The sequence below is a fragment of the Equus quagga genome, chromosome 19 (assembly GCF_021613505.1).
Source record: "Equus quagga isolate Etosha38 chromosome 19, UCLA_HA_Equagga_1.0, whole genome shotgun sequence".
NCBI lineage: Eukaryota > Metazoa > Chordata > Mammalia > Perissodactyla > Equidae > Equus > Equus quagga.
Window position 1 is genome coordinate 25,023,904 of NC_060285.1, and position 24,704 is coordinate 25,048,607.

Genomic DNA, 24,704 nt, shown 5'->3' on the forward strand with positions numbered 1-24,704 from the left:
TGAAGCAGAGCCCATGAACTTAACCACTATGCCACCAGGCAGGCCCCTCAGTTTTTGGGTTTTTTTGAGAGTCCATTTTACACCAAGAAGCCATCCAGGTACAGTCACACACCACTTAACGTCAGGGACACGCTCTGAGAAATGTGTCATTAGGCCATTTTGTTGTTGTATGAACATCACAGAGTGCACTTACACAAACCTAGATGGTACAGCCTACTGCACACCTAGGCTACATGGTGCCAATGTTATGGTACCGCCATCATGTATGTGGTCTGCCACTGACTGCAACATCATCCAGGAACAAAAGAGATGAAGCCCTCTGTCCTCAAGGGGCTTACATGCCAGTGGGGGGAGAAAGGACATAAACCACAAACACGACCGTTAAGTTACACAGTATGTTGGAAGAACACTGCTATGGATACATGCACACAGGGCGGCTTAAATGGAGGGGAGCCTGGGGCGTGTGAGCAGAAGGTCATGGAAGACCTCACTGAGAAGCTGAGAGTTGAGAAATTCCTTTGTTAAAGAATAATTTTCAAAAATGAGTAAAATCATGACTCTCATACAGATGTAAAAATGAAGACATGCTCAAGATTTTATTTCACTCATTAACCAAGGCGGGAACTAGGAAGACATTATCACAAGTTCAAATCAGAATCTCGGTAATGGAGGCATTTATAGATTAGGAATACGGAAACGAAGGCACAAATTGGAGACAAAACTGAGGGTGGGAGGGGAGTCAGCTCAACACGACAACAACAGAATTTGCGTATCTATAGACAAGAATTCTTTTGCTATCAGTTATTGATAATTAACAGGACTGTAAAATAGCTTCCACAAAATGAGAATCACATGGTTCACAGGGGTTTTCTCTAGCATCTAGACGACGAACGGTTTTTCACTGAAGCACAATTATTTTCTACAGCTTGCAGCAGGCGGGAGAGAGAACCACTTTGTGTCTTTTTTGGAAAGCTCCACGGTGGGTGAGAGCAGATTCTGAAACCAGACTAGCCCATCTGGCTGTGGGACTTTGGGTAAGTTACTTAACTTCTCTGTGCCTCAATATCCTCATAAGTAAAATGGGGATGATGAAGAGGATAAATCTCCTTTACAGGGCTGTCGTAAGGATTATGTGAGTTACGAATAATGCACTTGAACTATGCCTGGTACAGAGTGTTATTGAAATGATTACTCTTATTTTTAAGCAACAGGGAAACCTCTTCTTAAAGCCTGTTGTGAAGTCATTAGGTCTTCCCCTCGCTCAGAAGCATCGAGATCTGTGTCCACCTTGGTTCACTGTTCATTAGGCAATGAGCCCAAAACAGGCGCTGAAACCCAGGGAGATTCTTCAGCTGTTCGGTGACTGTTGTTTATAAAGTGACTTGGAACATGCTAATGTTTCTTCTTTTAGACCATCATGAAAAATGAAAGAACAAAAATTTTTAAAAATTCTTGCAGAAAACTCAGATTCCTGGGCACATGTTCTCTCACCCCAGCTTAAGAAATACTCATTTAAATTGCTTGCCTGAGGCCTCCAAGCTGTGGTGACTCCAGCCAAGATGGCCCCTGGGTGCTGACACTTCCCTTGGGGCTGGTTCTGCTCCCAGCTCTCTGGTGTCCCTGGAGCAGGGGAAGGGGCTCAAGTAGATGAGAGCAGTTGGGTCCCAAAGAGAAAAGAGAAGTGTTCTAAAATGACAGCCAAGGGACACCTATGACAACAATGCTTATGACTGCTGAAGATGGAGCCAACATGGCTACATTCCCCGGGCAGGCCAGTCAGGACAACAGATGCTGAGTAGAGAGGGCTGGAGGTAGCCCAAGAGTAAAGTCTGTCTACTAGCACAGAGGGGGAAAGACACTTAAGCGGACTCTGAGTGGTTCCTTTCCACCCTCAATCTCTGTTTTCAACTCTTTTGTTTTTAAAGAATGCAACTATCGTTGATTCATTCTTTAATCTGGAAGGAGCCTCAGAAGGATGCTGTAGATTGCTGTATTGATCACTCTCATTACCCCTGGTGCCGCCCTCTGCCTACTTGAGAGCCATCAGGCCACGTGAGACTATCACAGCATCAGCATCTTGAATTCTCTCCCTCTGGTCAAGGGTACTAGCTACCAATCTCCAGGGCACACTAACTAACTAACGCCAGGCACGCTTCCTCTGACCACTGGGGGTCTAATGAACACTCCACACAAAAGAAGTGAAAACTGCTCCCTCCCAGGGGTGGGAGACAAGACCGACACTCATGACACAGGGTGACAGCAGTAAAAGGCAGTAATCACCCTGATGCTGAATCAGCGGGCTCACACAATAAGTACATGGGCAGGACAGAGAAGGTCAAGAGGCCACCCCTGATGTCCCAAATAGAAGTAATTTACAAGCACATACGTGTGAACACATTTACGCCAGGGGTCCTCTTAGCTCTCGTCATAGTCTGTCTCGCAGTGTGAGTCACTCATTAATTAATCTGTCTTTTCCAATTACAAGAGCCTTGTCTTTGTCTTCTCTGTACATGTTGGGTATTATTTCTTAAGCCTTTACCACATACCAAGCACTTTCCCTGCTTTATCTCATTTAATTCCCTCAATAGTCCTATGAGTTAAATATCATTATTGTTCCCACTTTGCAGAAGAAGAAACTAAGGTCCAATCGTGGAAGAGCAGGGGCTCCCTACAACGGTCTACTCAACATGCGGCCAACATACCAGTGCAAACTGTTGGTCACCAGTCCATGATGAGATAAGTACAGATATCGAGTGTAAGTATGTAGTGACTTCTACTGCAATTTACATTGTCACTACATCAAAGTATGTGATCAGTACACTCACCTTGTTAGTACAAGCTATGGACTAGTCAGAAACATGAAGTAGGACCACGCTAAAATGTGTGACATTCAAGGTCCGTTTTCAACTATAACCCAAAAGTGTATAAAAATCTAGAATTAATTGATTTCATTAAAAGATGATTTAAATGTAACTATAACTTTACAGGATAAATGGTTGGAACTGGCAACTAATGAAGGATTGAAGATGAATCGTAAAATGCAGCAATACTTGCTTCATTTTAGATGAAAGTTAAAAAATTAACATCCCAGTTTTGCTGAAAGAGGTGTGAAAATACCTCTGAGAGGCTGGCTTCTCTCGAGTGTAATTAAAACAAAACACAGAAGTAGTTTATACACATCATCTCCTGCAAGTAGCATTGTTGTATTCAACCCAGATGAAATTCATTAGTCAGCAAGAAGAAACTCTTCACTACATTAAAAGTGAAATATTGATAAATATGGTGTTTTTTAAAAGTGTGGTTATCAGCTATCCCATTACTGGGTATTCATCCAAAGAACATGAAATCAACAATACAAAGAGACTTATGCACCCCTGTGTTCACTGCAGCATTATTCACACTAGCCAAGATATGGAAGCAACCCAAGCGCCCATCAGTGGGTGAATGGACAAAGACGATGTGGTGCATATATACAATGGAATACTACTCAGCCATAAAAAAAGACAAAATCATGCCATTTGCAACAATATGGATGGACCCTGAGGGTATTACGCTAAGTGAAATACTCTAGACAGAGACAAACACTGCATGATTTCACTCGTACATGAAAGATAAACACATGGACAGAGAGAACAGATTAGTGGTTACCAGAGAGGAAGGGGGTTGGGGGCTGGGCGAAGCAGTCTATACAGAAACCGATACATAATAATGTACATCTGAAATGACACAATGTTATAAACAAATATGACCTCAATAAAATAATTTAAAAAATAAATAAAGTGTGCTTATAGGCATATAATATGGGAATCTGTTTCAGTTATAACTTATTTGGTTAAAATCACTGAATGACAGAAAGTCACCAGCATTAATAGTGATCTTCTCTATTAATTGCCTTTATATGGATTTTCTATGAATATGTAGTTTTTGTAATTATTTTGTTATTTTGTAATTATTCTAATTATATTTATTGAAATGTAATTTTATGCCTAAAATAAAAAAATCGAGGCTCGTATTTTGGTATCTTTGCCTTTTCTTTTATTTTCCTAGTAATTTATTTTTCTTGTATTTCTCCAAATCATCAGTCCACAATGCGTTGGAAATTTTAAAAACTGGTCTCTTTCCATAGATGGCTGAGAGAAGCACTGTTCTCGAACGCTGACGCCATGAGGACGACCTTTGCTTGCTTACTAACGCATCCTCATCTCTCAGATCAACGCCAGGTAGGCACCCAGAAAACAGTTGTCAAATAAATGAATGAATAAATAAAACGGAGGTTAGCACATGCCACAGCCTGTGCCCTTAACTGCTCAGTAATACTGCCTCCCACCGAATGCAGGGAACGTGCATTCGGCTTAGGATCAAGCTAGTTGGAGAAGGCCTTCCAGAGGAGTGAGCCTGAGCACAGCCTTAAACTAAAGGGTGGGTAAAATTTCAAAAGTTAGAGAGGAGAGAGGCAGACGTCCCCCGCACAGCAGGCAGTAGGGGAGGGGGCAGCAATGGCAAAAGCCAAAGCCAGAATCAGCACGGGGCCTGGAATGAAATGGAGCTGCAACTTACCCAGAGACAACCGCCCACTTGAGCCTGAGGAACAGACGGCACCCAGTAGCTCGGGTTACTGTGCTCCTTCAAACTGCACCAAGCCTGCTGCAGCCGCTGGGCTGACGGGAGAGTTAGCTTTACCCCACGAAGCATCGATGCATCGCTTGTCACCTGGAACCTGCGCCCCCGAGGCCAACTCATAATAATGTCTCAGGGACCATCACTTTGCACAAGTCTAGGGGTCCTAGTGACTTTGTATTTCTAATTTTTGGAATTTGGGGTACAGAAGGTCCCCTCCCTCAAATTGTTTAAGCTTCAAGCCCCATAAAACCTGGACCTGCCCCCTGTGGGTGCCCCTTCTCAGGCTGCCTCCCTCCCAGAAGCTGCTTGCGTCTTCTTGGAAGCGGGCATTCTTCCTGTCTGCCACAAGGTGGCGCCAGACGTCTTAATGTGAGACGGGGCTGCACAGCATCTTTATGCAAAGCATGAGGGTTTTGCTTCCATTCTTAGAAGTCGAAATACCCACTTATTTGTTCTTCTTTCTATTGATGGCAACCTAACACTTCTCTTTGCATCTTCCTGGTTTCATTTTTAAAGTTATACTGAGGTGGGAGTTGAGGGGGGCAGAATTATCTTTGATTTTCTAAAGCTTATATATTGTGGGAACTAAAGCAATTAGCCAATAACAACAAAATTAGTCCAAAACGAGAGAGCCCAAGGAAAGGAGAAAAACTGTGTAAGGAACAAAGTAGGTGCTCAGTAAGTACACGTCTTTTTTGCTTCTTCAAAAACTTGCATGGTTAGAGAAATGAGGATGAATCTGAACACTTCATCCCGAAAATTCTCTTAAGCTCCTCTGTGCAAAGCAGCATCTAACAAGGGTTTCTGTACCACAGTGTTATCAATGCGCAAGAGAAAGAGCAGAAGCCGTTTCGTTATATACAACAAACCCTCTACTTAAGTCAAGGAATTGGAAAACAACAATATGTCTTATTTGAGGTCTGCAGCAACTCAGCACACACTCATTTTAAGGCATTAATAAGGATAACATATGGTAACTATGCAGCCCATACCTGAAGTCGTTTTGATTTGTGTCAGGTGGAACTAAGACTATTAAAACTTATTTTCAAAAGACATTTTAATTATGGTCAACCACGGCCTTTAAAAAAACACTCATCCGTGAGGCCAAGTTGCTGTGCTCAAAGCTCTTTTTATCTATTTACAAATGCTTGTATGCTCAGTCATTCTTCGAATATCTCCAGATTGTCCATTTCTTAAAGAGCAAAGTTTAAAGAGCAGAAAAAGAGAGGGAAAGTAGCCACTGCTCAGGCGCATTCATTTATCCTTTACAGTTAGCAAGGTTTTGCAAATATGGTTTTGCAAATAACTCTTCCATCTGAGGAGGGGGAAATCGCTGACGGCCACTGTAATAACAACATACGCCATCTACTGCATGGATGACCCACCCCTCTTTCCTTCTGAAACTCTGTGTTGTCGCTGGGAATATTAAAAGCAACTCAATTGGTTTGTCGGTGACTTTTATATGGGTGAATTTCCCTTGGAAAAGTAAATGGATAGCTACATTAACGCCCCCTGGGAAAGTGTGTTCGAGCCATTCCACTTCCTCCCACATCCGTATATTCATGCCATTTCCCACCCCACCCCACCCCACCGTTGCACAACCCAGCCCTATCTTACCCCACGTTTTCAGACTAGGCCCATGGAGATGGGAAAGGGCCTGTTCTCCCTCTCGGCTGCCTCACGTGGGTACCTCTTTGATCCCTAATTTGGCAACGTCGCAGAACTTCCTAATGTTCCTGGTACAGAGGTGTTTCCTGGGCTTGAAGAAGCGGTGATCAACTCACAGGGTAAATAAATAATTGGTGGTCTCAGAAGCATACACGCAAAGAAGCAAGTCCATTTGAAGGAGATGGTGCATGAGAAAAGCTCGGCCCAGTGCCCTGTACGTTATAAGCCTGCAACAAGGCTGACATGTCGCCTTCATATACACCGTCTATGAAGCCTTCAACAAGCCTTCTACAAATGGAGCTATTTATCATTAGCCATCATTTCATTAGCGTCAACCAGCAATTCCAATACAGCACTTAGCAAACAACAGGCATTCAATAAAAAGGTGTGTAGTGAATCTCAATTTCTTTGGCTCTCAATTTCTTTACCCTTGAGGCAGCGACTGTAATATCTAGACTCTTCTATAATGCGCTAAAGAGCCCAGACACAGAATGATTTTATTTTTCTCTTCTCTTCCTCCAGAGAAAGATGGACTCGTCTACTTCTCCAGCATCGTCTGACCTCCTGAGCCCTGCGTCCCCCCCACACAGCTCATCAGGTAGCCACACAAACAGAGTGCGCAATCTGTAGGCTTCAACACACAGATCGCCATTTAATCTCTTCTTTGAAAACATCAGACAAAATTTTATTGGGCAGTTAAAGGAACACAAGCCTGCTAGATCAAAGCAGCCAACTGGTCACCCAGCCTTCCCAAAGTGAGGCTGCAGTTCATTATAGCCACTCGGTTAACCACATCCACCTTCCTCATATATCAACAGGCCCAGGAAACAGACTTCGAAGTCCTGGGCGTTGCAAGGAAAATCTTTTCAGGTAACCAACTGTATTAAAAAAGCAGACCACGTCTTGAAAGATGAGTAGGGCTGTAAAAAGCAGAGGTCCCTACAACCTGGGACGGTCCCCCGGTCCCCCACATAGTCTTGCATAGAGGGACGGACTCTGCTGACAATGCTTTTTCTTTCAACAGATGAGTTTGTTCCTTCCTAGACATTTTTGGACTAAAACCCAAACATTCACTTTCTTTGCAAAGGTTTTTGTTGCCCGTGCTGTTTGTGTGTATCTTAATTCTGTCTGGAAGCACATCCCCCTTCAGTTCTCATACTTGGTAACATTCAGCTTCCTCTTCTTCTGCAGGTTGCAGGCAGGAAACTGGAAAATGGGCCACAGGAAACCTGGCCTCCTACATCTGTCCCACTTTGTAATTGCAGCTCTGGTTTCATTTTGCCTTGTGTGTCAGCTCTGTTTTAACCCTCAACACGACGGCAAACTCTGCTTTCTGAAAGAACACTGCTATTCTTTTTGCCCAAGAAAACCCATGGAGAACTTTTTTCTCCCTGGAGTAATTAATTCTATGAAGTCAACAGGGAAAAACTACTAAGCAAATTCTCCTAACAGTAGTCCTTGGGATCAAAATAGTGTAGAACCAGCAAAATGATTCGTTAGATGTGATAAAGCTAGCCATAAGTGAAATTTCAAGGCTGGTGAAAATTCAGACTATTTCACAATACTGTACGCAGCAGAAGTTATTTTGGATAGATATGATTACTAGTGGTCCAAGGCTGCGTGATGAATTTTAACTTGCGAGACTTTGATAAATAACATAGAAAATGAGCTATAATCATACTTCATTATAATCTCTCTCATGATACTGTTTCAAATTATGTTTCTTAACAATATCACCAACTACTAGGTTGAACTATGTAAAATTGTTATTTTTATGGGTCAAAACCAGCCAAATACCAGCAATTTCATATAAATAACCTAAAGCATATAATCACACACAGAGAATAGATACATACACACACACACACACACACAATATCACATCCCCAGGGCAGTATCTTCTTCCTGTGTTTGGTCTGTGGACCCTTTTGAGAATCTGAAATTCTCTAAGGAAAAAACAGATATATATTCATACAAAATACACAGGATTTCCACAGGGTTTGTAAAACGCTACAGATAATTCATAAATCCCAAATAAGCCCCGTTCTAAAGGAAATGTTAGTGATATCCTCCCCCACCAGCAATGCTGAGAATCGATGGAATTCTCAAGAATAGGGCTCATACCAAAAAAAAATCCATTACTTCTTTAAGTAGGCGCTTTTCTTTTTCAACACTAACATTTCATGAGCATTCACTATGTACCAGGCATGTGCTGAGTGCTTTACGCACATTGTCTAAATTTAATACTCCATGAGGGAGTCGTGATTTAAAAAGGTGAAATAAGACGCTCATGGCCACAGGAGTCATACAGGCAAGCCGAGACTCGTATCCAGGGCATGTGGCGCCAAAGCCCAGGTCCTTAATCACCACACACATTCCCCCTAGCAGAGGCTTCATTTCTTACAGGCACACTTCACCGCCGCTAAGAGAAAAGTCTCATTTGAACTCAGAGGGTGATACAACCTTTCCACGAGGAATCAAACCGGGAAATTTCCTCTTTCATTTCTGGCCTTGCCTCATCTGAGACGCCAGTCGTTCCAGCTGGGCTCTGATTTAAGAAAGAACCTTTGAACCCATCCCACCATCATTATTTTTTAAACCAATTTCCCTTTGAAAAAGATCTAGTATATTGGTTTAGATACGTTCCAGGTTCATCCAACACGAAATAACCAAGGTTGGCTCTTGATTATGAAGACAGGACTCGAGAAGCTGTACCTTCTACAACTTAGCTCCTCCTCAGCATGAGAGATGCATCCTTCCACTTGGTGTGTGCACAAGACGGCAGAACGAGAAGATGCAAGTCAGAAATGAATGCAGTCTGGCCTGGCCCCAGAGAGGGGCCCCAAACCTGTGCGTATCTCCTGTAACAATGAAATGAATCATGAGAAACACTTCATGTGTGAACATGGATGGGCTGAGAACTCCACTGAAAAGACACGACAGCACCCGTGTTGCACCCAGCAGGGGCTCCAGATTTCTCCTTTAAAAACAAACACTTCTGGGGAAGCTCTGTTTCAGCTTCTAAGAAAGCAGTATTTGAGATTTCATGGCGGATCACAATGTGCACATGAAAAAAACATTATTTGGATTTAAAACTTACCTAAAATCTTGCTGTCCTTAAATCTGAGCTTCAATTTATCGAGCTTCCTAATTTCCAGTGAGTATTTTTCCCCCACACTACCTTTGATTCTTATATTTCATAGGCCTTTTAGTGGAAAATCTTTTACCTATAATTTTGTACTATTAATATTAATAAAATCCAATCCTGTGCGCAAGGGGAAAAGCTGGAGGTCAGAGCATACAAATTCTCATCGCAGCCATGGCCTTAAAGAGTTTCATGGTCTCAGGCAAGGATGTCATCTTCTCTGTATTTCAACTTCTTTATCTGTAAAATAGGGACACGGCCAGCCCTGTCCCCCTCGATCCATGAGGGTTATCCAACTACAAGACTTTTTACGACTTACGAGTATTTTAAAAGTAAAAAACTAAGTTAACCTTTTGACCAACACATTGCGTAAATGATCTTTAAAATAAGAATGGAATAATGCCTTCAGCTTCAAAGAAAGCCTTAACAGATATTTTTAAAATCTGTGGTTGTCTTAACACCAGAAAATGTTTATTTGCTTAGATACTTTAAGATAGTTTTACGAAAATCGAAAATAAAGGAAATCTTACATAGCACTCTCACTGGAATGAAACTGTAATCTTTCAGATAAACTTGAAAGCTTTTCTGTATGAAATAATAAGTTGGTGAAGCCAAAAGTATATACCCAATGTAGTAAGAACACTTTTGCATGATAGAAAATGATGGTGGTTTTTCCACATCCAGAAACTGAAACACTTCCTGCCAGAGCATCCTCCACACTCTTCTATTGTGTTGAAACTGTAAAATCTTTCTAAATCAGGACTTCCTCCTATTATGCTTCAGAGGCGTCTTTCTGGGAAGGGTAGATCCAAGGCAAAAGGTAGGAATTCCTGCAGTACCACCCAGTGGAAACATTAGACAAAAAATACAGGCAAGATAAAATATGTTTAATAAAAAGAAAATTTATGTCTTAGCTCTTCTAATTAAAAATCCGGACATGCGCTTTTTCCATCGATGGCAACCAGCAATATGCTGCGCTGAACAATACTGCCCTTCTTTCTCAGCTGTTCCTTAAAGGCCACCCACACAAATGACTGTCAGCATCACTCTGCCCTTTCTCTCTCACACATGTGCACACATACTGGGATGACACCGGGGTCGGGGAGGAAGGAGTCCCGGGTGGGGTCAGGTGTGGGCTGCGACACCATCCCTTCCTCTCACAAGGATCCCAAGGGATCCTGGGGACCAGGAAATGTGCACAGCTGTGCTCAGCATCCCCGTCCTGCTGCAGCGTCGGGCATTTCCTGACAGAAAGGTGACCATCTGTGCACCTTCCCCTGCCCCGGCCCGGCTGCACCTAGCCTGGGCCACCCCCAACATCTGCACAGCAATTTTGCCTCCCTGGTTCCACCCCACAGAGCCTTTCCTCCCCTCGTGGCTCGTATCTCCGGTTCCCCCAAAACTCTCTCCAGCGTGACCACTGCTTCTGTTCCGTGGTTCTGCCAAAGCCACTGCAGGTCCCAGAGCCTCCCCATAGGTCGTTCCAATCTGTCTCTACTTCATTTACTGCCATCATCAGAACATGTCTCTTGTCACCAGTGGCTGCTTCTCACGCTTGCATGACACATCAGGCTACTTAATCTTGGGAACGGGACAGAGCAACAGGCCCCTTGACCCTCTCCTTCCAGCTTCCCTTCACAGAAAGCCTGGCAGTGGCCTGGAGAGGACGAGAACCCACAGTCTTCCCGGAGAAGCTGGGAACTCTCTCATCTTCTCATCTTCTTCTATAGAACTTAAAATAGTAAAGTACCATTTCTTCAATCTTTTCTAGATGGTTAAGTCACTAAAGAAAACTATCCTCAACATCAGCACTCCTGGGAAACTTATCTTTCCCTCTTCCTGGAGTAAATCCACTAAAGTCATTTTACGTGTCTTTTTAAACTAGTATATAGATACAGAAAATGATACTAGTTAGCTGATCTTGACATTGTTTGGCAGTATATGATCAGTGTTAAAACTTTATAATACAGCATATTTGAACTGCTGATAATTTACAAATGGCTAATAGTATTGTAAACTTTTTTCTGCAACTTATTTGCCAAAATATGTTGGTTTCTGGAAACATCTAGATGTAGCTGGATAATATTGACATTAGCTAGTCTTTGGGTCCAACTATATATAGTATTGTTGCAAAAATAGCTATGAGTTACTGGTGTTTGTGACATCTTCTTTAGAGATTTTTGAGAAGCACAAAGAGCTGCCTTATGGGGCAGTTACCAAAGTAAGGAACTAGACTCTTCTAGGCTTCAGGATTCTGTGCTCACTTCAGCTTCACTGCTTTTCTTTGGTGTTCTTCTCAGCAAAACTCTTTCACGGTTTAGGAAATGCAAATTCTAGGCATAAGCATTTATACATAAATCTGGTGTGATAATATATGCACTTTGGAAGGGATCTATAAAAAACAGTGACTCCGTGGTCTTTAAGACATCATCACCTGCTCATGTGGTGGACATCTGTGGGGGATTTTAGCTCCATCTGAAGTCACGAAGGTAGACTATCCCTTTTATGGCTTTATTGTCTCCACATGCATATGTTTCTCTCACTTTTTTTTTAAATAGATATCAAGTCTAGCTGCACATGATGATGAGCGTTTCTTCTAAATTTAAATAACTTCTAATACAGTTCTTTTTAACATGAAGCAAAAACATAATGGCATTAAGGTAGAATGGCAAGCAAAAGGCATCTCATTTTTCACTGAATGTCTATTTGAAATCGAGCCTGACCTGTAGACAAACGACCGTGAGCGGAACACATTTAAAATATCTTGGTGCTCCTGTTAAGTATAGTTATTTCGAAGAAACCTACTGCAAAAATAGACAGTGAGTGGCTTCAAATCTAAATAATCCTCTCCCAATGCCTTATACTTGAAACCTATTTTTTATTAACCCCCAAACTTCACTGAATAAATGAACAAAATAACATTAAAATTGCCATCAAGTGGAAGACCGATGGTTCATTCATTCTTGTCAGGGTAATGTGCACATGTGTTTACTTCAAGAGGCCACCAAAAGCATCTGACAGGAGAGAATGGCTGGTGATGCCCTTAGCATCAAACATTAAATATACAGCCCAAGCCTCGTCGAGGCCCTTAATTCCCATTCAGGAATCTGCCATCTACTAACCTGGCTGAGCCCTTTTTGAAATGTCACATACAACTTGTTACCCTACTTACTCTTCCAAGACCTGTTCAACGTGAATGTATTAACTGTGCAAGAAACCAGCCAGATCCTACTTGAGATGATCCTTGTCCGCCAGCTAAAGAAAATCACCCTTTCTGTATTTTAATCATCTGGTGCATGTATGATCTTCTATGTCAAGGTCTTAAAGTTCCTACTTTCCTAAAGACAAATTAGTAGGTCTCAATATTTATGTTAAAAAAACAACAACAACAAAGGACGTGGCAGAGGCTGAGGGGGAACCCGCTCTTGTGGTTCAGCTCTGATTTCAAACAAAGCAGGGCAATGCTCTTATTTGAGGGCAGTGACTCTGAGCTTTTGAGAACCCCAGTATGCCTGGGTCATTTTGTTTGACTCAAGAGATCTTGTAGCAGGATTTACTTTTGTAATGAAAGCAATTCACTTTAAGAAATTTTTAAGACTCTTCAAAATGACTCAATTTATCCAAGTATCGTTAACGCATAATTGAGAAGTAGTGTTAAAGAGCCTAAAGAAGTGAATTTGGCAGTGAGGGAATGCCCAGTGGCTGGCTGAGCGATGTTTCTGCTTTTGCCTTGACTATTAAAGATGAAGTTGGGCCATCAACAGGCATTTCTGCCCTCCACCAGAGTTCAGTGCAGATGTGATGACATGTCTCTGTCTGGGGTTTAACTAGTTGCGACCCTGACTCAGGATCACCTGGAGAATTTGGAGATGTTTGTTCTAAAAAGACAAAAAGCAATGCTCTACCACCCAACACCCCCTGGTCTAAATGATCAGTATCTGGGGCTCGGAAAACAGGCAGGGACATTAGCAGAAATAACTTCCCTGCCCATGTCCATGAATTTTAGATTCCAGAGGATCTCGAAGTGCAGGGCCATACAAAAGAAGGAGGCGCTGCATCCACATAGCCTTTTAAACAAAACGAAATGGTTTGGCCCCTTCTTGGATGTTCTTAATGGGGCTTGCTGAAATTATCAGGAATCTCAGCTTTCTTCTCTCCTGAAAACTACATAAAAAATCCAAGTTCTCTCCTGAGTTCTCACAGTGAAGCAATGATTCTTTGGAGTGAAGTTTAGCACACATTCCCTCATGCTCTCATCTCTGTACAGAACGAGGGCTAGGATCCTGCATGAGAAGTGTGCCTGCATAGAGAAGGGGCAAAAACTGAGACCACATATTGTCCTACTCTCTTAGACTCCTCCATCCCTCCTGGAGCCTACATCTGTGGAGACACACCAGATACACACGCTCCTTCCTCACTGCCGGTGCTTATCTCTTTCATTTCCAAATGAATGCCAACAACCAGGGCTCAGATTTTAGCCTCGAAAGGAGTCGGAGAAGCGGATAGTGAGGAAGTTACACTTCCAGGTCACTGAGCATCAACCAGAGAAGTGTTCTTCTTAACTATCAGTATCAGGATATTTTTCTAACATCTACAGCCCCTTTTCTTGCTTAATACAACATTCCAATCTTTCTGGGCCTCAGTATCATCATTCTGAGGTTGATGAGAACTTAAGGTGCAGACAGTAGAGGAGAATTCCTGCAGTGACCCAGGAGCATAACCTGGAATAAATTCTGGGGCTCTTGTTTTGTTGTTATTGCCGTTTTAATCTCTCTTCTGACAATTAAGTGCAGGGAGAAAAATCAGCTTCATCAGGCATTCTAGTCAAGCAAGGTTTGACTATCAAATAAACTTAGGGTCCTTGGCAAAACCCAGCTGAAATTAACAGCAAAACTAGTCCTCTTTCACTAAATTCAGGTATTTAGTCATCCATCCTTTCATAATCACACAGGCAGAGTCTTTTATTATTTTAAAATTCCATCAGAAACATCATTCATTAATTACAAAAAGTTACAGACAAAAGCTGCAGCCTCAGGTTTTTGTGTAAGTGAAGGACGTTTAACTGTGAACATTATGGAACTTAGCCCAAGGGAACGGCGAAAACTTGGTCAATTGAAGTCTTGATAAAGGACTAATGATGGTTGCCGTAGAACGATTAATTTTAACATGGAAAGAACTTTACATTGAGAGTCTTTTAAACTGTACTAGTCTATGAATTCCCTAACTGTTAACCAACCATTCTCAGTATAACACTGATATCAACAATAGGGCTAAAGTTTGTCCTCTCGGATATTAATAAACTAACCTGATTTTTGTACATCTATTTTTCTTGCAAGTCTGGGAAAAAACTCTAGAAAATGATACATCCTCGATAGAGGATCTTCTTGGCTGCCTTTATGGTTTAACCAAGAGATATGACTCTTATTAATCCAAGTAATTTACTATCTAGGAAAGAGTTGGATTTATGCAAAGCAATAAAGTGCTTTATCAAGTCCAATGGCAAAATAAGGGAGGGCTATACTGACAAGTTTTCCCCCCTTCAGATTATTTTAAATTCAATGAATGGCAGGTATTGTGCAAAGTGCTGGGATAAACACAAGGATGAGAAAAACAGATCAGGCCCAGAGGGAGCTTACAGACTGATGGTGGCGACAGATGTGAAATACATCATGACACATACATGCACATGTATCCCCCACTATCCAGATCTAATGGATTCAAGGGTCTGGACAGTGACTTCAGATAACAAGGGCTATCATGCCATCAAATCTACTTGGTTCCTGAGTTTTGGATGAAGAGTATTAATGAATAATGAGGGACACTAACTCAGTCTCCAGAAATATATATATCTGAAACTGTTCAGTACCTGTGTTTGGATAGTAAGAATTCGGAGAGGGAGAATTCGAGTAAGGAGGAAATGTGTAAATAAAGCCTGTGGCGAGGGCTCTGGGGCCAGGGATGGATGGCTGTGGGAGATCTAGTGTGCGGGACCGGCAAAGGCTTCCTCAGGGGAGAGATGGCTGAGCTGAGCCCTGAAGGATGCCTACAAGTTAGCAAGGCAAAGTGAAGTGAGAAAAACTAATGGGAGTAGGGGCAGATAAGGGAACTCCCGGAGAGAGAATAGCATTGGAAAGGCCCCATGGCCTGTTACACATTTGAGGAATTGAGGAAAGGCCTATGTGGTTGCCCCAAATCACAGCTTGCAGCTCACGTCAAGAATTTTGGTCTTCATCCTAGCTGAGGCCACTGGGAGATTTTAAGCAGAGGAGTGACATGGTTAGATCTGTGCATAAAGGATTGCTCTAGCTTGTGGGTGGAAAAGGGATTGGAGGGGGAGAGAGGGAATGTGGGAGTCCTCAGATAAGGCAGAGGAGGATGGAGAGCATTTTCAAAGACTATCAGAAGGAGGGAGTAGGGCCCAACCTGGTGATCAAAACCTTACTTGGGCATCCAACCCGGAGACAGTCACCCCAAGAATGAGGCAGTTGTGGGTCATTAGAAATGAGTGGCGCTTGTCACAGACCTCAAAAAAAGGAGGAAAGGAGCCTAGTATCTGATACTGACCTTCCCTCGGGTGTTCCTTATTCAATAAGGGGCCAAAACGGGATTGGATGGGAAATTGAACCCCCTTTCCCACCACAAAACAGCAGCTTGTTGAAATTGCTGTATATGTCTAGAAGTGAGCTGCTTGGGGCGATAGCAAAAATTCACATTACACTTTCACAACTCTTAGAAGAATTCAAGTTCTTTACTCTCAAACAGCAGAAGAGGACTTTTGACTCGAAAGGAATTATTCCAGCCTCTCTACTTCAATCACCTTACCATCCAGCCAGGGAAACTGAGGTCCTGGAAGAGTAAGTGATATTCTCTCAACACAACTGGTTTTAAGGGAATCTACTTTTCCCCGCAGTATACATATTACTTTTGGTCAACTTAGGTGATATTAAATAATGTCGAAGGAATTTTTCCTCTTATTGTATGTATCATGGGGAAATCCACACATTCTAATGACTTATTTTTAACCAGGCAGATTAAATAAAAATACTGTAGTATTTATCAAGGTGTAAGGGGTTTAATAACCTACATGGTAAAATCAGGAAATTGTCATAATATAATTAAAAAGAACATAAGCAAGGAGTGTTTTGCGGTGATGGCAATATTCTCTATTTGGAGGTAGGGGGTGGGGATTACATGGGTGTATACAATAACATTTAAGATTTGTGCATTTTCATGTATGTAAACTATACCTCAATTGAAAAAAACGGGACACCAAGGGTCTTAGATTATTTTATTGCTTGGAGTAAAGGAATGCTAACCTCACCACAGAGTCTAAGAGAAGGCATCAGATGAGTGTGTTTTATACTTACTCCATCACTCCCATATTCATATATGGAAAACTAGGACTTGTTCTTACATGTAGTAGCTTTAAAAATACGTATGATACTATGTGCTTTGGAACCTCTTCTTAGAGCATGTGTGTGAGTAAATTCGGTTCAGTCCAATTCAAATTAGAATACATTAGTATAACCCTCATCTTAATTTCTTTAAAAATATACAAAAAAACCGCACAGCTAAATTATAAAATAATCCCATTTAATTCTTAGAATAATAATTATTTTCCAGGAAATGTAAATTAAAACACATAAAGTAGTCAACGAGTTCATTTCTAGTGGTAACTCAAACCTAATTACAATTTACTGAAACGAGCAATTCAAAGTTTATTTTTAAACTGCTGCCATATACATAAGTTTCCAGTAATGGATGAAAGGCCATTTTTCTTTTGGTTGTGGGTAGGAGGCACGAGGAGTCAAACTTCTGCATAGAATAGTTACTTAAGAGATTGAATGATCGACCATTTTTGAAGGCCTTTAGGATTTAACAGAAGGTTACACATACATACACCCACACACACACACACACATAATTCAGTTTTCTGAGACTGCACTATAAGTGGCAAAACCAGAATTTTCATGGTCTCAGTGCCATGGTTTCAACCAAAAAGCTGGATAATCTCAATTCAAACTGGCCTTGAGCAACAGTAATCCTGAGCTGAAAATCCATTTAAAACACCAATTTCAAAGTCTGGAAACTCTACTGACAGAAAACGAAACAGTAACAAACAAGACGTGTTAAAGTATGCAAGAGGTACCATCCTCCTTCCTTTTAGTTAGAGAACTTCAAGGTGTATTTTCGGTTTAACCTAGTTTCTCTTTTCTTCATCATTTAACATTCTATTTTGATGTGTAGTGCCCTGGACTTCCTGTTACTACATCTTGATACTCTACTGAAAATCATGACTCATTCTTAAATCATAGAGAAACTCATCAAAATCCCAAATTTCACAGCACTTATGAATTCAGTCTTTCAAGAGGGCAGCATTCTTAGAACATTACTTGGAGCCACAGACAAAAACACTGGCCGAGTCCATGTAGAAATTATGTCAATCCACTGTTGAGTCAACACATTCATCAGATCAACAAACACAAGCTCTATGTGTGTGAATTCTGGTCTTAGAACTAGTTATTAAAATCTGTTACATGGTATGTTAAGTGAAAATAAGTTACAAAACAGAATGCATAGTGTGATTCCAATTGAAAACTTTATGTGTGTGTGCACGTATGTGTGTATGTATACACACATGCATTTTAAGAGAACGGAAAAATATACACCAAAATATTAACAAAATAGGATTATGGGAGATGTTTATTTTTTTTTCTTTGTGGTTTTCTGAATTTTCCTAAGCTAATTCACATTAATATTTTTTATAACAGAAAAACAACTAACCTTTAGAAAACACTGTTAGGCTAGTGTGATCTCAAATATGTCATAAATCAATCAACTAAGGCAAAGAGGAATTATGGATAACCAGAACATAAAAAACTCTTGCCTGAAACAGAAAAACTTGACAGAAGTGGGATTCTTCATTCAAACGACCCATGTCGCTCATGTGTATATATAGGTACAGGCTCTTGGGAAGGGGCACAAGCCAGCTGCCAGGAGCCAGAGCACAGCCAGATTAGGCAGAGAACTCATTTCTTCTAAAGTTTAATGAGGAACCCCAGGTCTGGGAAACATGGAGATGGCTGATTCGTTCCCTAGGACTAGAAATGAGCAAAGCCATTAATTAGTAAGCAGTAACTCACCATCAGCGAAAAAAGTCTCTACTCCAGGAAGTCACATCCTTGGGTAATTTTTATTAAGTGTTTTGGGTTTGTCAATGGGTAATGTTTTGCAACCATATTGGTTTCTTGAATCAAATACATATATATAAATATAATTGGGTAGCACCAAAGAGACAAAATCCAATATCTGACAGCTAGGAAAGGAATATTTTAATTTATATGCACTGCCTGGAAGTCCTTTGAAACTGATTTCAGGAAAAGAATCAAGTTCCAAAAAGTTATTACCAATATAAATTTCAATTATGATCTCAGTGTTGCATTCACTGTGTATTAGCAGTTTTGAATTATTAAATTTTTTTAAATAAGAAAAAGAAGAGTCTTTAATAAATGTTTAGCAAACTTCAAAATTTAAATGAGGCTGAAAAATCACCGCTGTCCTCCATCTGGGCTATTGTCCTTCTGGTCTAAAAAGCTAAATTAGTACCGAGTGAGTGAGGTTCAGAGATGGTCTAATCCAGCTCACAAACGTACACCATCACCATGTCATCATCCACGTGTCATTCTATTGCATACCACTGACCAGAAAGGCAGAGAAAATTCATGCACACTGTGTGATATACGTGGCAGAAAAGTGCTACTGATGACTTTTAAATGTCCTGTTCGTTGAGTGAACGCATGTAAAAGAGTTATCATCATCCTCATTAATGTAAACAAGAGTTTCTCCATCTGGGCACCACCTACATTTTGGGAGGGAAAATTCTTTGGGGGGGGGGGGGTGCTGTCCTGTGCAGTGCTGTATGTTTAGCAGCATCCTTGACCTCTACCCACTGGATGCAAACAGCACTCCCTCTGGTTAGGACAATCAAAATGTCTCCAGATGCCCCCTGGGAGGCAAACTACTCTTGGTTGAGAACTACTGATATAAATGAAAATTAAGCATTCCAAATAAGAAGGTATTGGAATGAAGAATCCTAATCACCTCCTTTTTATTTCGAAGGAAATGTGGTCTTGAGACAATTCGACAGCCGCCATCCTTAAGGGATGCTCATGCAGAATGATGTTAGCTTTGGAAAGCTTTTTTTTCTTATCTATTTATTGTAAGTTCTGTTATGCTACTCATAGCTTTCAAGGCAACAATTTATTGAGCATCTACTCTGTGCCAGGCACCACACTGGGGACATCCTGTACTCATGTCCAATGACTCACACCCTACCCTGGTGGGGCTGCTTTAGGACATGCTTTGACACCGTAAAAGAATCACCAACACCTTAAAAACCCTCAAGAAAGCAGCACGCCCTTGTCACTAAAGGAGCCCCAGAGTTGCAATCCGGTTCCTTAAAATTCTTTACCCTTTTTAGCAACTCTACACATTTCCAACATTTAAAGGTTTAAAAAGGAAAAAAAAACAAAAAAGGTCAGAAGGCTTTGGCTATATTTACCACAGAAAGACCATCAAGGGTTTCTGCAGGCAGGATCATTACTGGAAACTCTCAAAACACTTATGGCCAGTCTTCCTAACTGTCTGACCCACGTGCCCTCCTAACACAATTTGTAATTTTATAATCCCCATAAATTGAAACTCATAACTGACCTTTCCCAAATAAATGTGTGTCACAGAGAGAGAAAGAGAGAGAGAGATCAGAGGCTATTTTGTTCGGCAATAAGGCTCCGAAATCGATTTGAGCTCATTAATAGATGCCTGGAATAGGCTTGGTTTCTTATCTCCTCCCGCTCCCCCCCCCCCCCCCCCCCCCCCCCCCCCCCCCCCCCCCCCCCCCCCCAACAAAGACTGAAGCACAGATGGGAGAGAATGGGTGTGTTTGAGCTGCTTGGGCAATAGAAACTTCACACACACACACACACACACGACTGGGAAAGAAAAACCTGTTAAGTCCGAAATGCAAAATGGCCAAGGGGACTTCAAAGTTTTCAAGATGCTGCCCTGAAAAGATTCGTTGGGCGGCTGCACCTCTGAGTAAATAAAGCCGTAACTGGTCTCCCTCTCCAGCGCAGGGCTCCCCCGGCTGACAGTGGCTGCACAAAACCCCTCCTGTGCGGAGCAGCGGAAACTCCTAATGAGATTACTTGGTGTGTGTGCAGACATTACTTAGCAATGACTAAAGGGGCTCTCTTCCTGCAGCAGCCAGTGGAAAATTCAGGGAACTTTTTCCCCTGCAGCAGCAGAATCCCTTTAACCCTCTCCCCAGCCAACTCCAAAAACAACTTAGCCTCCCCCGGCCTCTCCCTCCTCCCCGGCGGCTGGGGTGCTGGGGGGAGTTAAAGACCGGCCAGGGGCTTCCTAAAGCGGGAGGGTGGGAGGGGGTCAGCGGGGGACCCCTGAAACACTACAAAGGAAACTGTAAAAGGCACAAATACATAAACCTGAGAAGGAGCAAACCACAGTTTCTTTGTGAGCTCCTCCAGTGAGTCATTTTCAAGATGCTGTCTGCTGCCAGTTTCAAAGCGGAAGCGCATGGCAATTAGTCTTGCCGTTTCCAGACAAGCCAGAAACTCTCCCGACACTCGTTTTTTTTTTTCTAAAAAGCCCCTTTTGCAGTTTCTGAAATAACATTTCTTGCTTCCACCCCCACCCGCCGCCTAACTGCAACTTGTCCTTAGGATGATTCGGTTCAGAAAACATAACAAAACCGAGACCTCTGTTTTGGGGGGTTTTCTTTTCTAACCCTCCAAAATTTTAATTCCTCCGCCCGAAAAAGTTACAGTAGTATTACAGGCCAACATTCAGTTGCAAGCCGAAGAGCCCTTTCCTAAAGAGCTGGGGGCGCCAAGACCATCTCGTGCCCAATCCTTCTCCAAAACCGTGTCTAGTAGACTCCGCCAGCTTTTAAAGGCCCGGCTGGGCGTGCGCCTGGGGCGGTGACCCGGGCGGGGGTCACCTGCCGAGCGAGTGGACGCAGCCCCCAGCCCCGCGTCTTCGCACCCCACGCCCTCCGCTTCCCTCTCCACCTCGTCCTCTCCCAGAATCCGAGCATCGGTGCCCACTGCCACCCCGGGGGAGAACCAGCCCCAGCGGCAAGGTCAGCGGTGGTCCAGCCTCCAGGCACGCAGCTTGCTCCAGTCGCTGTTCCTCCCGGGGACCCCAAATCTCACCATCCCTATTCACCCCTTGCGCCCCCTCCTCTGGGCTCACAGCGCAGTCCCAGGGAGGGGGGCTCCCGGTGCACGGTCCCCGCAGCCCCCGGCCCGGCGCGCGGACGCGGCGCGGAGCTCCGGCGGGTCGGCAACGGCGCGGGCGCTGGAGCATCCCCGCTGCGCCCCCCGGCCCGGGCCCGAAGCCCACCCCGGGGCGCCCACCCGCCCCACCCCCACCAAGCCAAAGAAAAGAAAGAAAGAAAGAAAAACCCACCCCCAAGGAAACTTTGCAACTGTCCGAGCAACAGGCAGAAGCCCTGCTACCTACCCAGATGTGGGGGAGCTTTCAAGATCCTTCTTCGGGGGAATTTCTAGGAGGAACCGGGCGAAAGCCCCCGACTTTCCATGCTGACAGGCGTCTGCAGACGGTCTGTTGCTCTTGTAATGAGATCCTGATTTTCCCCCCTTTTTTTTCTTTCTCTCGCTCCTCTTTTTTTTTTTTTTTTTTTTTTTCCTCTGGTGTGTGTGAGAGCAGGAAGTTGGAGCAGTCAGGCCGAGCCGGCTCACTTCCTTTACTGCATTATTCCCCAGGCGGTGTGCAGTCTGTGTAAACAGGCTTTTCCGCCCCGCGCCGCGCGCCCCGGCCGCGGCTATGCGCCGGGGCCGCCCGCCGAGGCCCGCGCATACTCCGGCCTGGGCCCCGCGCTCGCCCGCACCGCGCCGCGCGCCCCCGCGCCCGCGCGCCCCGCTTCCTGCTCGGCCACCCCAGGGGAGGAGCCTCCAGACCCTGGGCGACTCCGAGCGGCCGCAGCCCCTCCCCACCGGGGGGAGCGACGCGGCCAGAAACCCGGGGCAGCGGGACCCCGACGCGCGGGGGGCTGACCCCGGAATGCGGCGGGACCCGGGCTCCCCCTTCTCCCCCGGGGTCCCTGCGCTGGGGACCGCGCGGGACCCTGCCGTGGGCTCGTGCCCTGCCCAACTGGCTGTGGCGGGGAGGCCCGAAATGGGGAGGCCGCTGGCCTTGCTGTTCGCTGTCAGCTGGGGTGGAAGCGTTGTGGGGCAGGGGGCATCGGGAGTGGGCTTCGGGGTTTGGTTGCTCTGGGAAAGGGCTGCTTTTCTCCTGGGTGGGGGCGTGATTTCTCAGACGAGAAGCTGTTGCATATGCAGAAAGGGAGACATGGTTTCTGTCTAAGGATGGACAAAGTTCCTGTCTGGGATGTAAAAAAAAAAAAAAAGCCACCGCTCAGAGTAGGGGGCCCACTTTGGGGAAAAGGACGAGAAGCCCTAAACTGGAAGCCAGGATTCTCCAGGAAGAGACCTTCCTGGCCCTTCCCTCTGGCCTACCACAGGCCCAACCTTTCCTGCCTGCTAAGGAGCTCCCGGGGGAATGAGCAGTGCCCACCGGGCTAAGGGACTGAGGCTTCCGAGGGAGGCTCTGTGGTGTCAAAACTGGTCTCCACATCCAGTATCCCTCAGCGATGGCGCACCCCGGAGAGCTCAGGCCAGGCTCTGACGGGTGAGCTTGTCCACTGCCCCGAGGCTGAGAGGAGGGAGGAAGGTGCTTGTGGAAGAGTCCCTTAGCCCCAGCCCTGTGCTCCAACCCAATTGCTAACCTTCCAGAACCCTCCATCTCCAGGCCTCCACTCCTTAGCAGTGCAGACCAGTTCTCAAACTTGAGCCTGCACCAGCATCACAGAGGGGCTTGTTACAACACTGGTTGCCTGGCCTCACCACCTAGTTCCTGACTCAGTAGGTCTGGGGTGGTTCTCGGCCCTGGCTGACATTAGAATCACCTGGGGAGTGTTTTGAACACTATTGATCCCTAAACACAACCCAAACCAATTAAGTCAGATTCCCTGGGGGCAGGGCGTGAGTCCTTTCCAGAGGACCACATTTAAAGAGTTACTCCACTGTTTGTTTCTTACGTTTGCAACCTTTCTGAACGATTATTTGTTTACGAATTTCTCACTAACTGTGGGCTTCTAAAGGGCAGAGTTGTGTCTTCCTCACGATGGTACCAGCTCCCCATCCCTACGTGCCTGTCAGGCACCTGACTCATAGGACAGTCCAGTTCGCAGCATCTGCTTCCCGGCTGGTGTGGTTAGTTCACTAAGAGCTGGGACCAGGCCCACCAGACCTCTGAGGAGGGTGGGAAATCATGAGGGGGTGCAAGGCAGGAGAGTAAAGCGGGAGGAGGAGTATGGAGAAGAGAGCTGTTCATCAATCCCTGATTTTCCACAGCTAATTTTCCACTTTACGGATTGTCGTCTTAATCCCTAATGGGCTTCTGTCGCTCAGCAGAGCTCACGCTGTGTCCCTGTGTGATCCAGCTGTCTGTGGACTAGAAGGATATAAATTTATTATATTATCATTAACACGGAGGGAAAGAAAACCACACACACAACGAAGAACACCATGTTGCTTTATTTTTAGAAGTATATGCCAAAGTCAAACTGATGTATATTTTAAACCAATAGTTTGGATGCTTTTTACTGTGTTTTTTCACAACAAATCTTTGTAGAATCCTAACATGTGAGAGAGAAAAGTTGTACATCTTTTCGTGAAGCAGTTGAATTGTTTTGAAGAGATGCTTTCTCGTCTGAGGCACTCCTGAAATATTTAAGGGCAGCGCTAGCGTTTCTTAGACCAGATGAAGACCTCTGAAGTTTTTCTGGTGTATTAGATTGTCCACACCACCACTGCCAGCTCTTCCCATGAATGAGTAATTCAGAGCTGACTCTGCGCTTCCTCACAGCACAGGGAATGGCTTTTACTTTTAGGGGTCTAGCAGCTTCCGTGCTTTGCATTCTAAAGGAAAACTGCTGCCTTAGCTCGGGCTGCCCTAATACCATGACAGGGCAGCTTAAACATCTGGCGTTTATTTCTCACAGTTCTGGAGGCTGGAAGTCCAAGATCAAGCTGCTGGGAGACTTGGCACATTGGTGAGGGTCCTCTTCCTGACTTGTAGATGGATGCCTTTTGCTGTGTCCCCACGTGGTCTTTCCTCAGTGCTTGCATGTGAGTGGAGAGAGACAGAAAGGAAGCAAGCTTTTCAG

The 24,704-nt window shown here is 44.0% G+C and overlaps 1 protein-coding gene across 1 annotated transcript in view; it reads right to left on the reverse strand.

Annotated features, from left to right (window-relative positions):
* The window catches only part of ELK3 (ETS transcription factor ELK3), a 66,302-nt gene extending 43,930 nt beyond the window's left edge, over window positions 1-22,372 (reverse strand). Inside the window, exon 1 of the mRNA XM_046646728.1 lies at window positions 21,977-22,372. The gene's annotated coding sequence lies outside the window, so the exon portion shown is untranslated. The remainder of the gene's footprint in view (window positions 1-21,976) is intronic.
* Window positions 22,373-24,704: the final 2,332 nt, after the last annotated feature.